Source organism: Daphnia pulicaria, chromosome 4 (genome assembly GCF_021234035.1).
Source record: "Daphnia pulicaria isolate SC F1-1A chromosome 4, SC_F0-13Bv2, whole genome shotgun sequence".
Classification (NCBI taxonomy): domain Eukaryota; kingdom Metazoa; phylum Arthropoda; class Branchiopoda; order Diplostraca; family Daphniidae; genus Daphnia; species Daphnia pulicaria.
In genome coordinates, this window is record NC_060916.1 from 6,413,948 (window position 1) to 6,435,803 (window position 21,856).

A 21,856-nucleotide genomic window follows, 5' to 3' on the forward strand; every position below is an offset into this window, starting at 1 on the left:
AAAATCAAGATTTCGTGGCGCAACGGTAGCGCGCCTGACTCCAGATCAGGAGGTTGCGTGTTCAAATCACGTCGAGATCAAGCAAAAATATTTCTTCTGAAGGTATGTTTAGGCTTTTAAAACGGATACAATGTTCAAATAACATTAATCACCATTGTTTCTATATCTTGTTATCTCAACACACATGTATCCTAATTCAATTTGAATCTTAGTCAGCTGTTTTTTTTTCTTTTTATCAAAATGTGACTTTAGATCTACACGGGACTACAGTTTTTGGAATGGGAGAGCATAGAACCAAGTGAGTTTACAAAAGGGGGAACATTTGCGTCTGAATGTCGATTACCACAGCAGTTGGAACACGACGAGTTTGAACCGATAACTATCTTGGGTTTCCACGATACAAACACAGAGTCTGGCGATGGATATAACTTGTACCTCTCTGTCCTACAAATGGTTTATTCGCCAATTGGTATGATCAAAGGAAGATTAAGTAATCTAAACCAATCTGGCAAACAAAAAAGAGTCCGCTTAAAGAGATTGCTTCAACCACCACTAACCACTAAGTACCGTCCTTATACGTACTGCGCAAGAATATCAGCAAACTAAACTCAATAGAGTAGATTCTACCAATCTGTCTTGGGCAATGGTGATTAAAATGCATCGACCGGGAATCGAACCCGGGCCGCCCGCGTGGCAGGCGAGCATTCTACCACTGAACCATCGATGCTTGCCCCTCACGTATACTTCTTGATACAAATTGCACGACGACAACCCATCTATTGTAGCCGACTATCATGCCTAAGCTTGTTAGCTTTCATTACGGAAATCAAGGCTTGTGGCGATCAAAAGATCCAAGGAAATATAAAAAAATAACCTGACTAATCTGACTGACTCTTTCAAAAGACTAAATGTGTTCGTGTGATAATCAATCTTACCATCAGAATCTATTCCTTTATAAAAGACACCGTAGTTCCCCAAAATATAACGATAGTAATTACATCGAAAATCAAGATTTCGTGGCGTAACGGTAGCGCGCCTGACTCCAGATCAGGAGGTTGCGTGTTCAAATCACGTCGAGATCAAGCAAAATTATTTCTTCTGAAGGTATGTTTAGGCTTCTAAAACGGATACAATGTTCAAATAACATTAATCACCATTGTTTCTATATCTTGTTATCTCAACACACATGTATCCTAATTCAATTTGAATCTTAGTCAGCTGTTTTTTTTTCTTTTTATCAAAATGTGACTTTAGATCTACACGGGACTACAGTGTTTGGAATGGGAGAGCATAGAACCAAGTGAGTTTACAAAAGGGGGAACATTTGCGTCTGAATGTCGATTACCACAGCAGTTGGAACACGACGAGTTTGAACCGATAACTATCTTGGGTTTCCACGATACAAACACAGAGTCTGGCGATGGATATAACTTGTACCTCTCTGTCCTACAAATGGTTTATTCGCCAATTGGTATGATCAAAGGAAGATTAAGTAATCTAAACCAATCTGGCAAACAAAAAAGAGTCCGCTTAAAGAGATTGCTTCAACCACCACTAACCACTAAGTACCGTCCTTATACGTACTGCGCAAGAATATCAGCAAACTAAACTCAATAGAGTAGATTGTACCAATCTGTCTTGGGCTATGGTGATTAAAATGCATCGACCGGGAATCGAACCCGGGCCGCCCGCGTGGCAGGCGAGCATTCTACCACTGAACCATCGATGCTTGCCCCTCATGTATACTTCTTGATACAAATTGCACGACGACAACCCATCTATTGTAGCCGACTATCATGCCTAAGCTTGTTAGCTTTCATTACGGAAATCAAGGCTTGTGGCGATCAAAAGATCCAAGGAAATATAAAAAAATAACCTGACTAATCTGACTGACTCTTTCAAAAGACTAAATGTGTTCGTGTGATAATCAATCTTACCATCATAATCTATTCCTTTATAAAAGACACCGTAGTTCCCAAAATATAACGATAGTAATTACATCGAAAATCAAGATTTCGTGGCGCAACGGTAGCGCGCCTGACTCCAGATCAGGAGGTTGCGTGTTCAAATCACGTCGAGATCAAGCAAAAATATTTCTTCTGAAGGTATGTTTAGGCTTTTAAAACGGATACAATGTTCAAATAACATTAATCACCATTGTTTCTATATCTTGTTATCTCAACACACATGTATCCTAATTCAATTTGAATCTTAGTCAGCTGTTTTTTTTTTCTTTTTATCAAAATGTGACTTTAGATCTACACGGGACTACAGTGTTTGGAATGGGAGAGCATAGAACCAAGTGAGTTTACAAAAGGGGGAACATTTGCGTCTGAATGTCGATTACCACAGCAGTTGGAACACGACGAGTTTGAACCGATAACTATCTTGGGTTTCCACGATACAAACACAGAGTCTGGCGATGGATATAACTTGTACCTCTCTGTCCTACAAATGGTTTATTCGCCAATTGGTATGATCAAAGGAAGATTAAGTAATCTAAACCAATCTGGCAAACAAAAAAGAGTCCGCTTAAAGAGATTGCTTCAACCACCACTAACCACTAAGTACCGTCCTTATACGTACTGCGCAAGAATATCAGCAAACTAAACTCAATAGAGTAGATTCTACCAATCTGTCTTGGGCAATGGTGATTAAAATGCATCGACCGGGAATCGAACCCGGGCCGCCCGCGTGGCAGGCGAGCATTCTACCACTGAACCATCGATGCTTGCCCCTCACGTATACTTCTTGATACAAATTGCACGACGACAACCCATCTATTGTAGCCGACTATCATGCCTAAGCTTGTTAGCTTTCATTACGGAAATCAAGGCTTGTGGCGATCAAAAGATCCAAGGAAATATAAAAAAATAACCTGACTAATCTGACTGACTCTTTCAAAAGACTAAATGTGTTCGTGTGATAATCAATCTTACCATCAGAATCTATTCCTTTATAAAAGACACCGTAGTTCCCAAAATATAACGATAGTAATTACATCGAAAATCAAGATTTCGTGGCGCAACGGTAGCGCGCCTGACTCCAGATCAGGAGGTTGCGTGTTCAAATCACGTCGAGATCAAGCAAAAATATTTCTTCTGAAGGTATGTTTAGGCTTTTAAAACGGATACAATGTTCAAATAACATTAATCACCATTGTTTCTATATCTTGTTATCTCAACACACATGTATCCTAATTCAATTTGAATCTTAGTCAGCTGTTTTTTTTTCTTTTTATCAAAATGTGACTTTAGATCTACACGGGACTACAGTTTTTGGAATGGGAGAGCATAGAACCAAGTGAGTTTACAAAAGGGGGAACATTTGCGTCTGAATGTCGATTACCACAGCAGTTGGAACACGACGAGTTTGAACCGATAACTATCTTGGGTTTCCACGATACAAACACAGAGTCTGGCGATGGATATAACTTGTACCTCTCTGTCCTACAAATGGTTTATTCGCCAATTGGTATGATCAAAGGAAGATTAAGTAATCTAAACCAATCTGGCAAACAAAAAAGAGTCCGCTTAAAGAGATTGCTTCAACCACCACTAACCACTAAGTACCGTCCTTATACGTACTGCGCAAGAATATCAGCAAACTAAACTCAATAGAGTAGATTCTACCAATCTGTCTTGGGCAATGGTGATTAAAATGCATCGACCGGGAATCGAACCCGGGCCGCCCGCGTGGCAGGCAAGCATTCTACCACTGAACCATCGATGCTTGCCCCTCACGTATACTTCTTGATACAAATTGCACGACGACAACCCATCTATTGTAGCCGACTATCATGCCTAAGCTTGTTAGCTTTCATTACGGAAATCAAGGCTTGTGGCGATCAAAAGATCCAAGGAAATATAAAAAAATAACCTGACTAATCTGACTGACTCTTTCAAAAGACTAAATGTGTTCGTGTGATAATCAATCTTACCATCAGAATCTATTCCTTTATAAAAGACACCGTAGTTCCCAAAATATAACGATAGTAATTACATCGAAAATCGAGATTTCGTGGCGCAACGGTAGCGCGCATGACTCCAGATCAGGAGGTTGCGTGTTCAAATCACGTCGAGATCAAACAAAAATATTTCTTCTGAAGGTATGTTTAGGCTTTTAAAACGGATACAATGTTCAAATAACATTAATCACCATTGTTTCTATATCTTGTTATCTCAACACACATGTATCCTAATTCAATTTGAATCTTAGTCAGCTGTTTTTTTTTCTTTTTATCAAAATGTGACTTTAGATCTACACGGGACTACAGTTTTTGGAATGGGAGAGCATAGAACCAAGTGAGTTTACAAAAGGGGGAACATTTGCGTCTGAATGTCGATTACCACAGCAGTTGGAACACGACGAGTTTGAACCGATAACTATCTTGGGTTTCCACGATACAAACACAGAGTCTGGCGATGGATATAACTTGTACCTCTCTGTCCTACAAATGGTTTATTCGCCAATTGGTATGATCAAAGGAAGATTAAGTAATCTAAACCAATCTGGCAAACAAAAAAGAGTCCGCTTAAAGAGATTGCTTCAACCACCACTAACCACTAAGTACCGTCCTTATACGTACTGCGCAAGAATATCAGCAAACTAAACTCAATAGAGTAGATTCTACCAATCTGTCTTGGACTATGGTGATTAAAATGCATCGACCGGGAATCGAACCCGGGCCGCCCGCGTGGCAGGCGAGCATTCTACCACTGAACCATCGATGCTTGCCCCACACGTATACTTCTTGATACAAATTGCACGACGACAACCCATCTATTGTAGCCGACTATCATGCCTAAGCTTGTTAGCTTTCATTACGGAAATCAAGGCTTGTGGCGATCAAAAGATCCAAGGAAATATAAAAAAATAACCTGATTAATCTGACTGACTCTTTCAAAAGACTAAATGTGTTCGTGTGATAATCAATCTTACCATCAGAATCTATTCCTTTATAAAAGACACCGTAGTTCCCAAAATATAACGATAGTAATTACATCGAAAATCAAGATTTCGTGGCGCAACGGTAGCGCGCCTGACTCCAGATCAGGAGGTTGCGTGTTCAAATCACGTCGAGATCAAGCAAAAATATTTCTTCTGAAGGTATGTTTAGGCTTTTAAAACGGATACAATGTTCAAATAACATTAATCACCATTGTTTCTATATCTTGTTATCTCAACACACATGTATCCTAATTCAATTTGAATCTTAGTCAGCTGTTTTTTTTTCTTTTTATCAAAATGTGACTTTAGATCTACACGGGACTACAGTTTTTGGAATGGGAGAGCATAGAACCAAGTGAGTTTACAAAAGGGGGAACATTTGCGTCTGAATGTCGATTACCACAGCAGTTGGAACACGACGAGTTTGAACCGATAACTATCTTGGGTTTCCACGATACAAACACAGAGTCTGGCGATGGATATAACTTGTACCTCTCTGTCCTACAAATGGTTTATTCGCCAATTGGTATGATCAAAGGAAGATTAAGTAATCTAAACCAATCTGGCAAACAAAAAAGAGTCCGCTTAAAGAGATTGCTTCAACCACCACTAACCACTAAGTACCGTCCTTATACGTACTGCGCAAGAATATCAGCCAACTAAACTCAATAGAGTAGATTCTACCAATCTGTCTTGGGCTATGGTGATTTAAATGCATCGACCGGGAATCGAACCCGGGCCGCCCGCGTGGCAGGCGAGCATTCTACCACTGAACCATCGATGCTTGCCCCACACGTATACTTCTTGATACAAATTGCACGACGACAACCCATCTATTGTAGCCGACTATCATGCCTTAGCTTGTTAGCTTTCATTACGGAAATCAAGGCTTGTGGCGATCAAAAGATCCAAGGAAATATAAAAAAATAACCTGACTAATCTGACTGACTCTTTCAAAAGACTAAATGTGTTCGTGTGATAATCAATCTTACCATCAGAATCTATTCCTTTATAAAAGACACCGTAGTTCCCAAAATATAACGATAGTAATTACATCGAAAATCAAGATTTCGTGGCGCAACGGTAGCGCGCCTGACTCCAGATCAGGAGGTTGCGTGTTCAAATCACGTCGAGATCAAGCAAAAATATTTCTTCTGAAGGTATGTTTAGGCTTTTAAAACGGATACAATGTTCAAATAACATTAATCACCATTGTTTCTATATCTTGTTATCTCAACACACATGTATCCTAATTCAATTTGAATCTTAGTCAGCTGTTTTTTTTTCTTTTTATCAAAATGTGACTTTAGATCTACACGGGACTACAGTTTTTGGAATGGGAGAGCATAGAACCAAGTGAGTTTACAAAAGGGGGAACATTTGCGTCTGAATGTCGATTACCACAGCAGTTGGAACACGACGAGTTTGAACCGATAACTATCTTGGGTTTCCACGATACAAACACAGAGTCTGGCGATGGATATAACTTGTACCTCTCTGTCCTACAAATGGTTTATTCGCCAATTGGTATGATCAAAGGAAGATTAAGTAATCTAAACCAATCTGGCAAACAAAAAAGAGTCCGCTTAAAGAGATTGCTTCAACCACCACTAACCACTAAGTACAGTCCTTATACGTACTGTGCAAGAATATCAGCAAACTAAACTCAATAGAGTAGATTCTACCAATCTGTCTTGGGCTATGGTGATTTAAATGCATCGACCGGGAATCGAACCCGGGCCGCCCGCGTGGCAGGCGAGCATTCTACCACTGAACCATCGATGCTTGCCCCACACGTATACTTCTTGATACAAATTGCACGACGACAACCCATCTATTGTAGCCGACTATCATGCCTTAGCTTGTTAGCTTTCATTACGGAAATCAAGGCTTGTGGCGATCAAAAGATCCAAGGAAATATAAAAAAATAACCTGACTAATCTGACTGACTCTTTCAAAAGACTAAATGTGTTCGTGTGATAATCAATCTTACCATCAGAATCTATTCCTTTATAAAAGACACCGTAGTTCCCAAAATATAACGATAGTAATTACATCGAAAATCAAGATTTCGTGGCGCAACGGTAGCGCGCCTGACTCCAGATCAGGAGGTTGCGTGTTCAAATCACGTCGAGATCAAGCAAAAATATTTCTTCTGAAGGTATGTTTAGGCTTTTAAAACGGATACAATGTTCAAATAACATTAATCACCATTGTTTCTATATCTTGTTATCTCAACACACATGTATCCTAATTCAATTTGAATCTTAGTCAGCTGTTTTTTTTTCTTTTTATCAAAATGTGACTGTAGATCTACACGGGACTACAGTTTTTGGAATGGGAGAGCATAGAACCAAGTGAGTTTACAAAAGGGGGAACATTTGCGTCTTAATGTCGATTACCACAGCAGTTGGAACACGACGAGTTTGAACCGATAACTATCTTGGGTTTCCACGATACAAACACAGAGTCTGGCGATGGATATAACTTGTACCTCTCTGTCCTACAAATGGTTTATTCGCCAATTGGTATGATCAAAGGAAGATTAAGTAATCTAAACCAATCTGGCAAACAAAAAAGAGTCCGCTTAAAGAGATTGCTTCAACCACCACTAACCACTAAGTACAGTCCTTATACGTACTGTGCAAGAATATCAGCAAACTAAACTCAATAGAGTAGATTCTACCAATCTGTCTTGGGCTATGGTGATTTAAATGCATCGACCGGGAATCGAACCCGGGCCGCCCGCGTGGCAGGCGAGCATTCTACCACTGAACCATCGATGCCTGCCCCACACGTATACTTCTTGATACAAATTGCACGACGACAACCCATCTATTGTAGCCGACTATCATGCCTAAGCTTGTTAGCTTTCATTACGGAAATCAAGGCTTGTGGCGATCAAAAGATCCAAGGAAATATAAAAAAATAACCTGACTAATCTGACTGACTCTTTCAAAAGACTAAATGTGTTCGTGTGATAATCAATCTTACCATCATAATCTATTCCTTTATAAAAGACACCGTAGTTCCCAAAATATAACGATAGTAATTACATCGAAAATCAAGATTTCGTGGCGCAACGGTAGCGCGCCTGACTCCAGATCAGGAGGTTGCGTGTTCAAATCACGTCGAGATCAAGCAAAAATATTTCTTCTGAAGGTATGTTTAGGCTTTTAAAACGGATACAATGTTCAAATAACATTAATCACCATTGTTTCTATATCTTGTTATCTCAACACACATGTATCCTAATTCAATTTGAATCTTAGTCAGCTGTTTTTTTTTTCTTTTTATCAAAATGTGACTTTAGATCTACACGGGACTACAGTGTTTGGAATGGGAGAGCATAGAACCAAGTGAGTTTACAAAAGGGGGAACATTTGCGTCTGAATGTCGATTACCACAGCAGTTGGAACACGACGAGTTTGAACCGATAACTATCTTGGGTTTCCACGATACAAACACAGAGTCTGGCGATGGATATAACTTGTACCTCTCTGTCCTACAAATGGTTTATTCGCCAATTGGTATGATCAAAGGAAGATTAAGTAATCTAAACCAATCTGGCAAACAAAAAAGAGTCCGCTTAAAGAGATTGCTTCAACCACCACTAACCACTAAGTACCGTCCTTATACGTACTGCGCAAGAATATCAGCAAACTAAACTCAATAGAGTAGATTCTACCAATCTGTCTTGGGCAATGGTGATTAAAATGCATCGACCGGGAATCGAACCCGGGCCGCCCGCGTGGCAGGCGAGCATTCTACCACTGAACCATCGATGCTTGCCCCTCACGTATACTTCTTGATACAAATTGCACGACGACAACCCATCTATTGTAGCCGACTATCATGCCTAAGCTTGTTAGCTTTCATTACGGAAATCAAGGCTTGTGGCGATCAAAAGATCCAAGGAAATATAAAAAAATAACCTGACTAATCTGACTGACTCTTTCAAAAGACTAAATGTGTTCGTGTGATAATCAATCTTACCATCAGAATCTATTCCTTTATAAAAGACACCGTAGTTCCCAAAATATAACGATAGTAATTACATCGAAAATCAAGATTTCGTGGCGCAACGGTAGCGCGCCTGACTCCAGATCAGGAGGTTGCGTGTTCAAATCACGTCGAGATCAAGCAAAAATATTTCTTCTGAAGGTATGTTTAGGCTTTTAAAACGGATACAATGTTCAAATAACATTAATCACCATTGTTTCTATATCTTGTTATCTCAACACACATGTATCCTAATTCAATTTGAATCTTAGTCAGCTGTTTTTTTTTCTTTTTATCAAAATGTGACTTTAGATCTACACGGGACTACAGTTTTTGGAATGGGAGAGCATAGAACCAAGTGAGTTTACAAAAGGGGGAACATTTGCGTCTGAATGTCGATTACCACAGCAGTTGGAACACGACGAGTTTGAACCGATAACTATCTTGGGTTTCCACGATACAAACACAGAGTCTGGCGATGGATATAACTTGTACCTCTCTGTCCTACAAATGGTTTATTCGCCAATTGGTATGATCAAAGGAAGATTAAGTAATCTAAACCAATCTGGCAAACAAAAAAGAGTCCGCTTAAAGAGATTGCTTCAACCACCACTAACCACTAAGTACCGTCCTTATACGTACTGCGCAAGAATATCAGCAAACTAAACTCAATAGAGTAGATTCTACCAATCTGTCTTGGGCAATGGTGATTAAAATGCATCGACCGGGAATCGAACCCGGGCCGCCCGCGTGGCAGGCAAGCATTCTACCACTGAACCATCGATGCTTGCCCCTCACGTATACTTCTTGATACAAATTGCACGACGACAACCCATCTATTGTAGCCGACTATCATGCCTAAGCTTGTTAGCTTTCATTACGGAAATCAAGGCTTGTGGCGATCAAAAGATCCAAGGAAATATAAAAAAATAACCTGACTAATCTGACTGACTCTTTCAAAAGACTAAATGTGTTCGTGTGATAATCAATCTTACCATCAGAATCTATTCCTTTATAAAAGACACCGTAGTTCCCAAAATATAACGATAGTAATTACATCGAAAATCGAGATTTCGTGGCGCAACGGTAGCGCGCATGACTCCAGATCAGGAGGTTGCGTGTTCAAATCACGTCGAGATCAAACAAAAATATTTCTTCTGAAGGTATGTTTAGGCTTTTAAAACGGATACAATGTTCAAATAACATTAATCACCATTGTTTCTATATCTTGTTATCTCAACACACATGTATCCTAATTCAATTTGAATCTTAGTCAGCTGTTTTTTTTTCTTTTTATCAAAATGTGACTTTAGATCTACACGGGACTACAGTTTTTGGAATGGGAGAGCATAGAACCAAGTGAGTTTACAAAAGGGGGAACATTTGCGTCTGAATGTCGATTACCACAGCAGTTGGAACACGACGAGTTTGAACCGATAACTATCTTGGGTTTCCACGATACAAACACAGAGTCTGGCGATGGATATAACTTGTACCTCTCTGTCCTACAAATGGTTTATTCGCCAATTGGTATGATCAAAGGAAGATTAAGTAATCTAAACCAATCTGGCAAACAAAAAAGAGTCCGCTTAAAGAGATTGCTTCAACCACCACTAACCACTAAGTACCGTCCTTATACGTACTGCGCAAGAATATCAGCAAACTAAACTCAATAGAGTAGATTCTACCAATCTGTCTTGGACTATGGTGATTAAAATGCATCGACCGGGAATCGAACCCGGGCCGCCCGCGTGGCAGGCGAGCATTCTACCACTGAACCATCGATGCTTGCCCCACACGTATACTTCTTGATACAAATTGCACGACGACAACCCATCTATTGTAGCCGACTATCATGCCTAAGCTTGTTAGCTTTCATTACGGAAATCAAGGCTTGTGGCGATCAAAAGATCCAAGGAAATATAAAAAAATAACCTGATTAATCTGACTGACTCTTTCAAAAGACTAAATGTGTTCGTGTGATAATCAATCTTACCATCAGAATCTATTCCTTTATAAAAGACACCGTAGTTCCCAAAATATAACGATAGTAATTACATCGAAAATCAAGATTTCGTGGCGCAACGGTAGCGCGCCTGACTCCAGATCAGGAGGTTGCGTGTTCAAATCACGTCGAGATCAAGCAAAAATATTTCTTCTGAAGGTATGTTTAGGCTTTTAAAACGGATACAATGTTCAAATAACATTAATCACCATTGTTTCTATATCTTGTTATCTCAACACACATGTATCCTAATTCAATTTGAATCTTAGTCAGCTGTTTTTTTTTCTTTTTATCAAAATGTGACTTTAGATCTACACGGGACTACAGTTTTTGGAATGGGAGAGCATAGAACCAAGTGAGTTTACAAAAGGGGGAACATTTGCGTCTGAATGTCGATTACCACAGCAGTTGGAACACGACGAGTTTGAACCGATAACTATCTTGGGTTTCCACGATACAAACACAGAGTCTGGCGATGGATATAACTTGTACCTCTCTGTCCTACAAATGGTTTATTCGCCAATTGGTATGATCAAAGGAAGATTAAGTAATCTAAACCAATCTGGCAAACAAAAAAGAGTCCGCTTAAAGAGATTGCTTCAACCACCACTAACCACTAAGTACCGTCCTTATACGTACTGCGCAAGAATATCAGCCAACTAAACTCAATAGAGTAGATTCTACCAATCTGTCTTGGGCTATGGTGATTTAAATGCATCGACCGGGAATCGAACCCGGGCCGCCCGCGTGGCAGGCGAGCATTCTACCACTGAACCATCGATGCTTGCCCCACACGTATACTTCTTGATACAAATTGCACGACGACAACCCATCTATTGTAGCCGACTATCATGCCTTAGCTTGTTAGCTTTCATTACGGAAATCAAGGCTTGTGGCGATCAAAAGATCCAAGGAAATATAAAAAAATAACCTGACTAATCTGACTGACTCTTTCAAAAGACTAAATGTGTTCGTGTGATAATCAATCTTACCATCAGAATCTATTCCTTTATAAAAGACACCGTAGTTCCCAAAATATAACGATAGTAATTACATCGAAAATCAAGATTTCGTGGCGCAACGGTAGCGCGCCTGACTCCAGATCAGGAGGTTGCGTGTTCAAATCACGTCGAGATCAAGCAAAAATATTTCTTCTGAAGGTATGTTTAGGCTTTTAAAACGGATACAATGTTCAAATAACATTAATCACCATTGTTTCTATATCTTGTTATCTCAACACACATGTATCCTAATTCAATTTGAATCTTAGTCAGCTGTTTTTTTTTCTTTTTATCAAAATGTGACTTTAGATCTACACGGGACTACAGTTTTTGGAATGGGAGAGCATAGAACCAAGTGAGTTTACAAAAGGGGGAACATTTGCGTCTGAATGTCGATTACCACAGCAGTTGGAACACGACGAGTTTGAACCGATAACTATCTTGGGTTTCCACGATACAAACACAGAGTCTGGCGATGGATATAACTTGTACCTCTCTGTCCTACAAATGGTTTATTCGCCAATTGGTATGATCAAAGGAAGATTAAGTAATCTAAACCAATCTGGCAAACAAAAAAGAGTCCGCTTAAAGAGATTGCTTCAACCACCACTAACCACTAAGTACAGTCCTTATACGTACTGTGCAAGAATATCAGCAAACTAAACTCAATAGAGTAGATTCTACCAATCTGTCTTGGGCTATGGTGATTTAAATGCATCGACCGGGAATCGAACCCGGGCCGCCCGCGTGGCAGGCGAGCATTCTACCACTGAACCATCGATGCTTGCCCCACACGTATACTTCTTGATACAAATTGCACGACGACAACCCATCTATTGTAGCCGACTATCATGCCTTAGCTTGTTAGCTTTCATTACGGAAATCAAGGCTTGTGGCGATCAAAAGATCCAAGGAAATATAAAAAAATAACCTGACTAATCTGACTGACTCTTTCAAAAGACTAAATGTGTTCGTGTGATAATCAATCTTACCATCAGAATCTATTCCTTTATAAAAGACACCGTAGTTCCCAAAATATAACGATAGTAATTACATCGAAAATCAAGATTTCGTGGCGCAACGGTAGCGCGCCTGACTCCAGATCAGGAGGTTGCGTGTTCAAATCACGTCGAGATCAAGCAAAAATATTTCTTCTGAAGGTATGTTTAGGCTTTTAAAACGGATACAATGTTCAAATAACATTAATCACCATTGTTTCTATATCTTGTTATCTCAACACACATGTATCCTAATTCAATTTGAATCTTAGTCAGCTGTTTTTTTTTCTTTTTATCAAAATGTGACTGTAGATCTACACGGGACTACAGTTTTTGGAATGGGAGAGCATAGAACCAAGTGAGTTTACAAAAGGGGGAACATTTGCGTCTTAATGTCGATTACCACAGCAGTTGGAACACGACGAGTTTGAACCGATAACTATCTTGGGTTTCCACGATACAAACACAGAGTCTGGCGATGGATATAACTTGTACCTCTCTGTCCTACAAATGGTTTATTCGCCAATTGGTATGATCAAAGGAAGATTAAGTAATCTAAACCAATCTGGCAAACAAAAAAGAGTCCGCTTAAAGAGATTGCTTCAACCACCACTAACCACTAAGTACAGTCCTTATACGTACTGTGCAAGAATATCAGCAAACTAAACTCAATAGAGTAGATTCTACCAATCTGTCTTGGGCTATGGTGATTTAAATGCATCGACCGGGAATCGAACCCGGGCCGCCCGCGTGGCAGGCGAGCATTCTACCACTGAACCATCGATGCCTGCCCCACACGTATACTTCTTGATACAAATTGCACGACGACAACCCATCTATTGTAGCCGACTATCATGCCTAAGCTTGTTAGCTTTCATTACGGAAATCAAGGCTTGTGGCGATCAAAAGATCCAAGGAAATATAAAAAAATAACCTGACTAATCTGACTGACTCTTTCAAAAGACTAAATGTGTTCGTGTGATAATCAATCTTACCATCAGAATCTATTCCTTTATAAAAGACACCGTAGTTCCCAAAATATAACGATAGTAATTACATCGAAAATCAAGATTTCGTGGCGCAACGGTAGCGCGCCTGACTCCAGATCAGGAGGTTGCGTGTTCAAATCACGTCGAGATCAAGCAAAAATATTTCTTCTGAAGGTATGTTTAGGCTTTTAAAACGGATACAATGTTCAAATAACATTAATCACCATTGTTTCTATATCTTGTTATCTCAACACACATGTATCCTAATTCAATTTGAATCTTAGTCAGCTGTTTTTTTTTCTTTTTATCAAAATGTGACTTTAGATCCACACGGGACTACAGTTTTTGGAATGGGAGAGCATAGAACCAAGTGAGTTTACAAAAGGGGGAACATTTGCGTCTGAATGTCGATTACCACAGCAGTTGGAACACGACGAGTTTGAACCGATAACTATCTTGGGTTTCCACGATACAAACACATAGTCTGGCGATGGATATAACTTGTACCTCTCTGTCCTACAAATGGTTTATTCGCCAATTGGTATGATCAAAGGAAGATTAAGTAATCTAAACCAATCTGGCAAACAAAAAAGAGTCCGCTTAAAGAGATTGCTTCAACCACCACTAACCACTAAGTACGGTCCTTATACGTACTGCGCAAGAATATCAGCAAACTAAACTCAATAGAGTAGATAATACCAATCTGTCTTGGACTATGGTGATTAAAATGCATCGACCGCGAATCGAACCCGGGCCGCCCGCGTGGCAGGCGAGCATTCTACCACTGAACCATCGATACTTGCCCCACACGTATACTTCTTGATACAAATTGCACGACGACAACCCATCTATTGTAGCCGACTATCATGCCTAAGCTTGTTAGCTTTCATTACGGAAATCAAGGCTTGTGGCGATCAAAAGATCCAAGGAAATATAAAAAAATAACCTGATTAATCTGACTGACTCTTTCAAAAGACTAAATGTGTTCGTGTGATAATCAATCTTACCATCAGAATCTATTCCTTTATAAAAGACACCGTAGTTCCCAAAATATAACGATAGTAATTACATCGAAAATCAAGATTTCGTGGCGCAACGGTAGCGCGCCTGACTCCAGATCAGGAGGTTGCGTGTTCAAATCACGTCGAGATCAAGCAAAAATATTTCTTCTGAAGGTATGTTTAGGCTTTTAAAACGGATACAATGTTCAAATAACATTAATCACCATTGTTTCTATATCTTGTTATCTCAACACACATGTATCCTAATTCAATTTGAATCTTAGTCAGCTGTTTTTTTTTCTTTTTATCAAAATGTGACTTTAGATCTACACGGGACTACAGTTTTTGGAATGGGAGAGCATAGAACCAAGTGAGTTTACAAAAGGGGGAACATTTGCGTCTGAATGTCGATTACCACAGCAGTTGGAACACGACGAGTTTGAACCGATAACTATCTTGGGTTTCCACGATACAAACACAGAGTCTGGCGATGGATATAACTTGTACCTCTCTGTCCTACAAATGGTTTATTCGCCAATTGGTATGATCAAAGGAAGATTAAGTAATCTAAACCAATCTGGCAAACAAAAAAGAGTCCGCTTAAAGAGATTGCTTCAACCACCACTAACCACTAAGTACGGTCCTTATACGTACTGCGCAAGAATATCAGCAAACTAAACTCAATAGAGTAGATTCTACCAATCTGTCTTGGACTATGGTGATTAAAATGCATCGACCGCGAATCAAACCCGGGCCGCCCGCGTGGCAGGCGAGCATTCTACCACTGAACCATCGATGCTTGCCCCACACGTATACTTCTTGATACAAATTGCACGACGACAACCCATCTATTGTAGCCGACTATCATGCCTAAGCTTGTTAGCTTTCATTACGGAAATCAAGGCTTGTGGCGATCAAAAGATCCAAGGAAATATAAAAAAATAACCTGACTAATCTGACTGACTCTTTCAAAAGACTAAATGTGTTCGTGTGATAATCAATCTTACCATCAGAATCTATTCCTTTATAAAAGACACCGTAGTTCCCAAAATATAACGATAGTAATTACATCGAAAATCAAGATTTCGTGGCGCAACGGTAGCGCGCCTGACTCCAGATCAGGAGGTTGCGTGTTCAAATCACGTCGAGATCAAGCAAAAATATTTCTTCTGAAGGTATGTTTAGGCTTTTAAAACGGATACAATGTTCAAATAACATTAATCACCATTGTTTCTATATCTTGTTATCTCAACACACATGTATCCTAATTCAATTTGAATCTTAGTCAGCTGTTTTTTTTTCTTTTTATCAAAATGTGACTTTAGATCTACACGGGACTACAGTTTTTGGAATGGGAGAGCATAGAACCAAGTGAGTTTACAAAAGGGGGAACATTTGCGTCTGAATGTCGATTACCACAGCAGTTGGAACACGACGAGTTTGAACCGATAACTATCTTGGGTTTCCACGATACAAACACAGAGTCTGGCGATGGATATAACTTGTACCTCTCTGTCCTACAAATGGTTTATTCGCCAATTGGTATGATCAAAGGAAGATTAAGTAATCTAAACCAATCTGGCAAACAAAAAAGAGTCCGCTTAAAGAGATTGCTTCAACCACCACTAACCACTAAGTACCGTCCTTATACGTACTGCGCAAGAATATCAGCAAACTAAACTCAATAGAGTAGATTCTACCAATCTGTCTTGGGCTATGGTGATTAAAATGCATCGACCGCGAATCAAACCCGGGCCGCCCGCGTGGCAGGCGAGCATTCTACCACTGAACCATCGATGCTTGCCCCTCACGTATACTTCTTGATACAAATTGCACGACGACAACCCATCTATTGTAGCCGACTATCATGCCTAAGCTTGTTAGCTTTCATTACGGAAATCAAGGCTTGTGGCGATCAAAAGATCCAAGGAAATATAAAAAAATAACCTGACTAATCTGACTGACTCTTTCAAAAGACTAAATGTGTTCGTGTGATAATCAATCTTACCATCAGAATCTATTCCTTTATAAAAGACACCGTAGTTCCCAAAATATAACGATAGTAATTACATCGCAAATCAAGATTTCGTGGCGCAACGGTAGCGCGCCTGACTCCAGATCAGGAGGTTGCGTGTTCAAATCACGTCGAGATCAAGCAAAAATATTTCTTCTGAAGGTATGTTTATTCTTTTAAAACGGATACAATGTTCAAATAACATTAATCACCATTGTTTCTATATCTTGTTATCTCAACACACATGTATCCTAATTCAATTTGAATCTTAGTCAGCTGTTTTTTTTTTCTTTTTATCAAAATGTGACTTTAGATCTACACGGGACTACAGTGTTTGGAATGAAAGAGCATAGAACCAAGTGAGTTTACAAAAGGGGGAACATTTGCGTCTGAATGTCGATTACCACAGCAGTTGGAACACGACGAGTTTGAACCGATAACTATCTTGGGTTTCCACGATACAAACACAGAGTCTGGCGATGGATATAACTTGTACCTCTCTGTCCTACAAATGGTTTATTCGCCAATTGGTATGATCAAAGGAAGATTAAGTAATCTAAACCAATCTGGCAAACAAAAAAGAGTCCGCTTAAAGAGATTGCTTCAACCACCACTAACCACTAAGTACGGTCCTTATACGTACTGCGCAAGAATATCAGCAAACTAAACTCAATAGAGTAGATTCTACCAATCTGTCTTGGACTATGGTGATTAAAATGCATCGACCGGGAATCGAACCCGGGCCGCCCGCGTGGCAGGCGAGCATTCTACCACTGAACCATCGATGCTTGCCCCACACGTATACTTCTTGATACAAATTGCACGACGACAACCCATCTATTGTAGCCGACTATCATGCCTAAGCTTGTTAGCTTTCATTACGGAAATCAAGGCTTGTGGCGATCAAAAGATCCAAGGAAATATAAAAAAATAACCTGACTAATCTGACTGACTCTTTCAAAAGACTAAATGTGTTCGTGTGATAATCAATCTTACCATCAGAATCTATTCCTTTATAAAAGACACCGTAGTTCCCAAAATATAACGATAGTAATTACATGGAAAATCAAGATTTCGTGGCGCAACGGTAGCGCGCCTGACTCCAGATCAGGAGGTTGCGTGTTCAAATCACGTCGAGATCAAGCAAAAATATTTCTTCTGAAGGTATGTTTAGGCTTTTAAAACGGATACAATGTTCAAATAACATTAATCACCATTGTTTCTATATCTTGTTATCTCAACACACATGTATCCTAATTCAATTTGAATCTTAGTCAGCTGTTTTTTTTTCTTTTTATCAAAATGTGACTTTAGATCTACACGGGACTACAGTTTTTGGAATGGGAGAGCATAGAACCAAGTGAGTTTACAAAAGGGGGAACATTTGCGTCTGAATGTCGATTACCACAGCAGTTGGAACACGACGAGTTTGAACCGATAACTATCTTGGGTTTCCACGATACAAACACAGAGTCTGGCGATGGATATAACTTGTACCTCTCTGTCCTACAAATGGTTTATTCGCCAATTGGTATGATCAAAGGAAGATTAAGTAATCTAAACCAATCTGGCAAACAAAAAAGAGTCCGCTTAAAGAGATTGCTTCAACCACCACTAACCACTAAGTACCGTCCTTATACGTACTGCGCAAGAATATCAGCCAACTAAACTCAATAGAGTAGATTCTACCAATCTGTCTTGGGCTATGGTGATTAAAATTCATCGACCGCGAATCTAACCCGGGCCGCCCGCGTGGCAGGCGAGCATTCTACCACTGAACCATCGATGCTTGCCCCTCACGTATACTTCTTGATACAAATTGCACGACGACAACCCATCTATTGTAGCCGACTATCATGCCTAAGCTTGTTAGCTTTCATTACGGAAATCAAGGCTTGTGGCGATCAAAAGATCCAAGGAAATATAAAAAAATAACCTGACTAATCTGACTGACTCTTTCAAAAGACTAAATGTGTTCGTGTGATAATCAATCTTACCATCAGAATCTATTCCTTTATAAAAGACACCGTAGTTCCCAAAATATAACGATAGTAATTACATGGAAAATCAAGATTTCGTGGCGCAACGGTAGCGCGCCTGACTCCAGATCAGGAGGTTGCGTGTTCAAATCACGTCGAGATCAAGCAAAAATATTTCTTCTGAAGGTATGTTTATTCTTTTAAAACGGATACAATGTTCAAATAACATTAATCACCATTGTTTCTATATCTTGTTATCTCAACACACATGTATCCTAATTCAATTTGAATCTTAGTCAGCTGTTTTTTTTTTCTTTTTATCAAAATGTGACTTTAGATCTACACGGGACTACAGTGTTTGGAATGAAAGAGCATAGAACCAAGTGAGTTTACAAAAGGGGGAACATTTGCGTCTGAATGTCGATTACCACAGCAGTTGGAACACGACGAGTTTGAACCGATAACTATCTTGGGTTTCCACGATACAAACACAGAGTCTGGCGATGGATATAACTTGTACCTCTCTGTCCTACAAATGGTTTATTCGCCAATTGGTATGATCAAAGGAAGATTAAGTAATCTAAACCAATCTGGCAAACAAAAAAGAGTCCGCTTAAAGAGATTGCTTCAACCACCACTAACCACTAAGTACCGTCCTTATACGTACTGCGCAAGAATATCAGCAAACTAAACTCAATAGAGTAGATTCTACCAATCTGTCTTGGGCTATGGTGATTTAAATGCATCGACCGGGAATTAAACCCGAGCCGCCCGCGTGGCAAGCGAGCATTCTACCACTGAACCATCGATGCTTGCCCCTCACGTATACTTCTTGATACAAATTGCACGACGACAACCCATCTATTGTAGCCGACTATCATGCCTAAGCTTGTTAGCTTTCATTACGGAAATCAAGGCTTGTGGCGATCAAAAGATCCAAGGAAATATAAAAAAATAACCTGACTAATCTGACTGACTCTTTCAAAAGACTAAATGTGTTCGTGTGATAATCAATCTTACCATCAGAATCTATTCCTTTATAAAAGACACCGTAGTTCCCAAAATATAACGATAGTAATTACATGGAAAATCAAGATTTCGTGGCGCAACGGTAGCGCGCCTGACTCCAGATCAGGAGGTTGCGTGTTCAAATCACGTCGAGATCAAGCAAAAATATTTCTTCTGAAGGTATGTTTAGGCTTTTAAAACGGATACAATGTTCAAATAACATTAATCACCATTGTTTCTATATCTTGTTATCTCAACACACATGTATCCTAATTCAATTTGAATCTTAGTCAGCTGTTTTTTTTTCTTTTTATCAAAATGTGACTTTAGATCTACACGGGACTACAGTTTTTGGAATGGGAGAGCATAGAACCAAGTGAGTTTACAAAAGGGGGAACATTTGCGTCTGAATGTCGATTACCACAGCAGTTGGAACACGACGAGTTTGAACCGATAACTATCTTGGGTTTCCACGATACAAACACAGAGTCTGGCGATGGATATAACTTGTACCTCTCTGTCCTACAAATGGTTTATTCGCCAATTGGTATGATCAAAGGAAGATTAAGTAATCTAAACCAATCTGGCAAACAAAAAAGAGTCCGCTTAAAGAGATTGCTTCAACCACCACTAACCACTAAGTACCGTCCTTATACGTACTGTGCAAGAATATCAGCAAACTAAACTCAATAGAGTAGATTCTACCAATCTGTCTTGGGCTATGGTGATTTAAATGCATCGACCGGGAATCGAACCCGGGCTGCCCGCGTGGCAGGCGAGCATTCTACCACTGAACCATCGATGCTTGCCCCACACGTATACTTCTTGATACAAATTGCACGACGACAACCCATCTATTGTAGCCGACTATCATGCCTAAGCTTGTTAGCTTTCATTACGGAAATCAAGGCTTGTGGCGATCAAAAGATCCAAGGAAATATAAAAAAATAACCTGACTAATCTGACTGACTCTTTCAAAAGACTAAATGTGTTCGTGTGATAATCAATCTTACCATCAGAATCTATTCCTTTATAAAAGACACCGTAGTTCCCAAAATATAACGATAGTAATTACATCGAAAATCGAGATTTCGTGGCGCAACGGTAGCGCGCCTGACTCCAGATCAGGAGGTTGCGTGTTCAAATCACGTCGAGATCAAGCAAAAATATTTCTTCTTAAGGTATGTTTAGGCTTTTAAAACGGATACAATGTTCAAATAACATTAATCACCATTGTTTCTATATCTTGTTATCTCAACACACATGTATCCTAATTCAATTTGAATCTTAGTCAGCTGTTTTTTTTTCTTTTTATCAAAATGTGACTTTAGATCCACACGGGACTACAGTTTTTGGAATGGGAGAGCATAGAACCAAGTGAGTTTACAAAAGGGGGAACATTTGCGTCTGAATGTCGATTACCACAGCAGTTGGAACACGACGAGTTTGAACCGATAACTATCTTGGGTTTCCACGATACAAACACAGAGTCTGGCGATGGATATAACTTGTACCTCTCTGTCCTACAAATGGTTTATTCGCCAATTGGTATGATCAAAGGAAGATTAAGTAATCTAAACCAATCTGGCAAACAAAAAAGAGTCCGCTTAAAGAGATTGCTTCAACCACCACTAACCACTAAGTACCGTCCTTATACGTACTGCGCAAGAATATCAGCCAACTAAACTCAATAGAGTAGATTCTACCAATCTGTCTTGGGCTATGGTGATTAAAATGCATCGACCGCGAATCAAACCCGGGCCGCCCGCGTGGCAGGCGAGCATTCTACCACTGAACCATCGATGCTTGCCCCTCACGTATACTTCTTGATACAAATTGCACGACGACAACCCATCTATTGTAGCCGACTATCATGCCTAAGCTTGTTAGCTTTCATTACGGAAATCAA

The 21,856-nt window shown here is 39.7% G+C and overlaps 38 non-coding genes across 38 annotated transcripts; 22 read left to right on the forward strand and 16 right to left on the reverse strand.

The window, feature by feature from the left end:
* The first annotated feature begins 8 nt into the window (after nt 1–8).
* Trnaw-cca lies at nt 9–80 on the forward strand. Its single transcript has one exon. It is a non-coding gene; the product is annotated as a tRNA-Trp (tRNA).
* Nucleotides 81–656: 576 nt separating this feature from the next.
* On the reverse strand, nt 657–727 carry Trnag-gcc. The gene has a single exon. It is a non-coding gene; the product is annotated as a tRNA-Gly (tRNA).
* A 283-nt stretch (nt 728–1,010) lies between these two features.
* Nucleotides 1,011–1,082, forward strand: Trnaw-cca. The gene has a single exon. It is a non-coding gene; the product is annotated as a tRNA-Trp (tRNA).
* A 576-nt stretch (nt 1,083–1,658) lies between these two features.
* Nucleotides 1,659–1,729, reverse strand: Trnag-gcc. The gene has a single exon. It is a non-coding gene; the product is annotated as a tRNA-Gly (tRNA).
* Nucleotides 1,730–2,011: 282 nt separating this feature from the next.
* Trnaw-cca lies at nt 2,012–2,083 on the forward strand. The gene has a single exon. It is a non-coding gene; the product is annotated as a tRNA-Trp (tRNA).
* A 577-nt stretch (nt 2,084–2,660) lies between these two features.
* Trnag-gcc lies at nt 2,661–2,731 on the reverse strand. The gene has a single exon. It is a non-coding gene; the product is annotated as a tRNA-Gly (tRNA).
* Nucleotides 2,732–3,013: 282 nt separating this feature from the next.
* Trnaw-cca lies at nt 3,014–3,085 on the forward strand. Its single transcript has one exon. It is a non-coding gene; the product is annotated as a tRNA-Trp (tRNA).
* Nucleotides 3,086–3,661: 576 nt separating this feature from the next.
* On the reverse strand, nt 3,662–3,732 carry Trnag-gcc. Its single transcript has one exon. It is a non-coding gene; the product is annotated as a tRNA-Gly (tRNA).
* A 282-nt stretch (nt 3,733–4,014) lies between these two features.
* Trnaw-cca lies at nt 4,015–4,086 on the forward strand. Its single transcript has one exon. It is a non-coding gene; the product is annotated as a tRNA-Trp (tRNA).
* Nucleotides 4,087–4,662: 576 nt separating this feature from the next.
* Nucleotides 4,663–4,733, reverse strand: Trnag-gcc. Its single transcript has one exon. It is a non-coding gene; the product is annotated as a tRNA-Gly (tRNA).
* Nucleotides 4,734–5,015: 282 nt separating this feature from the next.
* Nucleotides 5,016–5,087, forward strand: Trnaw-cca. The gene has a single exon. It is a non-coding gene; the product is annotated as a tRNA-Trp (tRNA).
* Nucleotides 5,088–5,663: 576 nt separating this feature from the next.
* On the reverse strand, nt 5,664–5,734 carry Trnag-gcc. Its single transcript has one exon. It is a non-coding gene; the product is annotated as a tRNA-Gly (tRNA).
* A 282-nt stretch (nt 5,735–6,016) lies between these two features.
* On the forward strand, nt 6,017–6,088 carry Trnaw-cca. The gene has a single exon. It is a non-coding gene; the product is annotated as a tRNA-Trp (tRNA).
* A 576-nt stretch (nt 6,089–6,664) lies between these two features.
* On the reverse strand, nt 6,665–6,735 carry Trnag-gcc. The gene has a single exon. It is a non-coding gene; the product is annotated as a tRNA-Gly (tRNA).
* A 282-nt stretch (nt 6,736–7,017) lies between these two features.
* Nucleotides 7,018–7,089, forward strand: Trnaw-cca. Its single transcript has one exon. It is a non-coding gene; the product is annotated as a tRNA-Trp (tRNA).
* A 576-nt stretch (nt 7,090–7,665) lies between these two features.
* On the reverse strand, nt 7,666–7,736 carry Trnag-gcc. Its single transcript has one exon. It is a non-coding gene; the product is annotated as a tRNA-Gly (tRNA).
* Nucleotides 7,737–8,018: 282 nt separating this feature from the next.
* On the forward strand, nt 8,019–8,090 carry Trnaw-cca. Its single transcript has one exon. It is a non-coding gene; the product is annotated as a tRNA-Trp (tRNA).
* Nucleotides 8,091–8,667: 577 nt separating this feature from the next.
* On the reverse strand, nt 8,668–8,738 carry Trnag-gcc. Its single transcript has one exon. It is a non-coding gene; the product is annotated as a tRNA-Gly (tRNA).
* A 282-nt stretch (nt 8,739–9,020) lies between these two features.
* On the forward strand, nt 9,021–9,092 carry Trnaw-cca. The gene has a single exon. It is a non-coding gene; the product is annotated as a tRNA-Trp (tRNA).
* A 576-nt stretch (nt 9,093–9,668) lies between these two features.
* Trnag-gcc lies at nt 9,669–9,739 on the reverse strand. The gene has a single exon. It is a non-coding gene; the product is annotated as a tRNA-Gly (tRNA).
* A 282-nt stretch (nt 9,740–10,021) lies between these two features.
* On the forward strand, nt 10,022–10,093 carry Trnaw-cca. The gene has a single exon. It is a non-coding gene; the product is annotated as a tRNA-Trp (tRNA).
* Nucleotides 10,094–10,669: 576 nt separating this feature from the next.
* Nucleotides 10,670–10,740, reverse strand: Trnag-gcc. Its single transcript has one exon. It is a non-coding gene; the product is annotated as a tRNA-Gly (tRNA).
* Nucleotides 10,741–11,022: 282 nt separating this feature from the next.
* Nucleotides 11,023–11,094, forward strand: Trnaw-cca. The gene has a single exon. It is a non-coding gene; the product is annotated as a tRNA-Trp (tRNA).
* Nucleotides 11,095–11,670: 576 nt separating this feature from the next.
* On the reverse strand, nt 11,671–11,741 carry Trnag-gcc. The gene has a single exon. It is a non-coding gene; the product is annotated as a tRNA-Gly (tRNA).
* Nucleotides 11,742–12,023: 282 nt separating this feature from the next.
* On the forward strand, nt 12,024–12,095 carry Trnaw-cca. Its single transcript has one exon. It is a non-coding gene; the product is annotated as a tRNA-Trp (tRNA).
* A 576-nt stretch (nt 12,096–12,671) lies between these two features.
* Trnag-gcc lies at nt 12,672–12,742 on the reverse strand. Its single transcript has one exon. It is a non-coding gene; the product is annotated as a tRNA-Gly (tRNA).
* Nucleotides 12,743–13,024: 282 nt separating this feature from the next.
* Nucleotides 13,025–13,096, forward strand: Trnaw-cca. Its single transcript has one exon. It is a non-coding gene; the product is annotated as a tRNA-Trp (tRNA).
* A 576-nt stretch (nt 13,097–13,672) lies between these two features.
* Nucleotides 13,673–13,743, reverse strand: Trnag-gcc. Its single transcript has one exon. It is a non-coding gene; the product is annotated as a tRNA-Gly (tRNA).
* A 282-nt stretch (nt 13,744–14,025) lies between these two features.
* Nucleotides 14,026–14,097, forward strand: Trnaw-cca. Its single transcript has one exon. It is a non-coding gene; the product is annotated as a tRNA-Trp (tRNA).
* Nucleotides 14,098–15,026: 929 nt separating this feature from the next.
* On the forward strand, nt 15,027–15,098 carry Trnaw-cca. Its single transcript has one exon. It is a non-coding gene; the product is annotated as a tRNA-Trp (tRNA).
* Nucleotides 15,099–16,027: 929 nt separating this feature from the next.
* On the forward strand, nt 16,028–16,099 carry Trnaw-cca. The gene has a single exon. It is a non-coding gene; the product is annotated as a tRNA-Trp (tRNA).
* A 929-nt stretch (nt 16,100–17,028) lies between these two features.
* On the forward strand, nt 17,029–17,100 carry Trnaw-cca. The gene has a single exon. It is a non-coding gene; the product is annotated as a tRNA-Trp (tRNA).
* A 577-nt stretch (nt 17,101–17,677) lies between these two features.
* Nucleotides 17,678–17,748, reverse strand: Trnag-gcc. Its single transcript has one exon. It is a non-coding gene; the product is annotated as a tRNA-Gly (tRNA).
* Nucleotides 17,749–18,030: 282 nt separating this feature from the next.
* Trnaw-cca lies at nt 18,031–18,102 on the forward strand. Its single transcript has one exon. It is a non-coding gene; the product is annotated as a tRNA-Trp (tRNA).
* A 929-nt stretch (nt 18,103–19,031) lies between these two features.
* Nucleotides 19,032–19,103, forward strand: Trnaw-cca. The gene has a single exon. It is a non-coding gene; the product is annotated as a tRNA-Trp (tRNA).
* A 930-nt stretch (nt 19,104–20,033) lies between these two features.
* Trnaw-cca lies at nt 20,034–20,105 on the forward strand. The gene has a single exon. It is a non-coding gene; the product is annotated as a tRNA-Trp (tRNA).
* A 576-nt stretch (nt 20,106–20,681) lies between these two features.
* Trnag-gcc lies at nt 20,682–20,752 on the reverse strand. The gene has a single exon. It is a non-coding gene; the product is annotated as a tRNA-Gly (tRNA).
* Nucleotides 20,753–21,034: 282 nt separating this feature from the next.
* Trnaw-cca lies at nt 21,035–21,106 on the forward strand. The gene has a single exon. It is a non-coding gene; the product is annotated as a tRNA-Trp (tRNA).
* Nucleotides 21,107–21,856: the final 750 nt, after the last annotated feature.